The 891-nt window shown below is 36.3% G+C and overlaps 1 non-coding gene across 1 annotated transcript; it reads left to right on the top strand.

The window, feature by feature from the left end:
• The first annotated feature begins 313 nt into the window (after positions 1-313).
• On the top strand, positions 314-415 carry LOC129464282 (small nucleolar RNA U13). The gene has a single exon (XR_008651521.1). It is a non-coding gene; the product is annotated as a small nucleolar RNA U13 (small nucleolar RNA).
• The last annotated feature ends 476 nt before the right edge of the window (positions 416-891 follow it).

Raw genomic sequence — 891 nt, 5'->3', positions numbered from 1 at the left:
GTCATCTCAGATACCCTTTTCATTGCATTTTTTATTCTCAGGACCACCACTTGTGTTGATCTTGTGTTCCTCTAACGTTGGCTTTTCTCTTGATCTAATCTAGAACCTTCGGTTCCCAGATAAAAGAGCTATGGCTACCAGATTAATAAAATCCTTTAGTTATTTGCTATTATATCAGTAAATCCATCTTCTAAAACTATTAAACTTCTATATAATTTCTCTATTTCCTTTAAAACTAGTTTAATAAACCACACAGAGATAGAAGTTGTTAGCTCTTGCAATGGTTTGAATGTTCTCTGTAACTCATGCTATGATCCATTTGTAGTTCAGAAACATGACTATTGTCTTTTCAAGCTCATATGAGATCTGGCTCCCTCAGTCCTTGCTATGATATCAGTACACTACCTGTCTGATGTGAAAAAGAAAAGATAAAATGAAATAAAAACTCGTACACCACAGAGAGTTCCCACAAGTAAGAAGGCTCTCACCAGATCCAGCCCCTCAATCTTAGAATTCTCAGTCTCCAAAACTGTAAGAAATAAATTCCTTTTTAAATAAATTACCCAGTTTCCAGGATTGTTTTAATAAGCAACAGAAAATGGATGAAGACTGATCTGTCTCCTGATGTAAAAACTGGAGCCAAAACTTTATACTCATTACTCAAATAGAGGATTTTTCACAGGGTAAATATTCAAGGGAGGCAGGGCTGAATTCTACATCAGAAGATAATATCTCAGAAGAATAGATGTTAATTTTTACTCTCCCCTAGGAACTATAATGTACACAGGCTGTGATGCAGGCTTGGCCAATCAGACTTTGCTACCAAGGATTCTAAATCTAGAGAGAGTGCCAACAAAAAGAGTGTCAGCAAGGCTAGCCATGGACTCTATT

This window comes from Symphalangus syndactylus, chromosome 15 (assembly GCF_028878055.3).
Source record: "Symphalangus syndactylus isolate Jambi chromosome 15, NHGRI_mSymSyn1-v2.1_pri, whole genome shotgun sequence".
NCBI lineage: Eukaryota > Metazoa > Chordata > Mammalia > Primates > Hylobatidae > Symphalangus > Symphalangus syndactylus.
The sequence above is the reverse complement of the archived record's forward strand: the minus strand, read 5'-3'. Positions and strand labels throughout refer to the sequence as shown.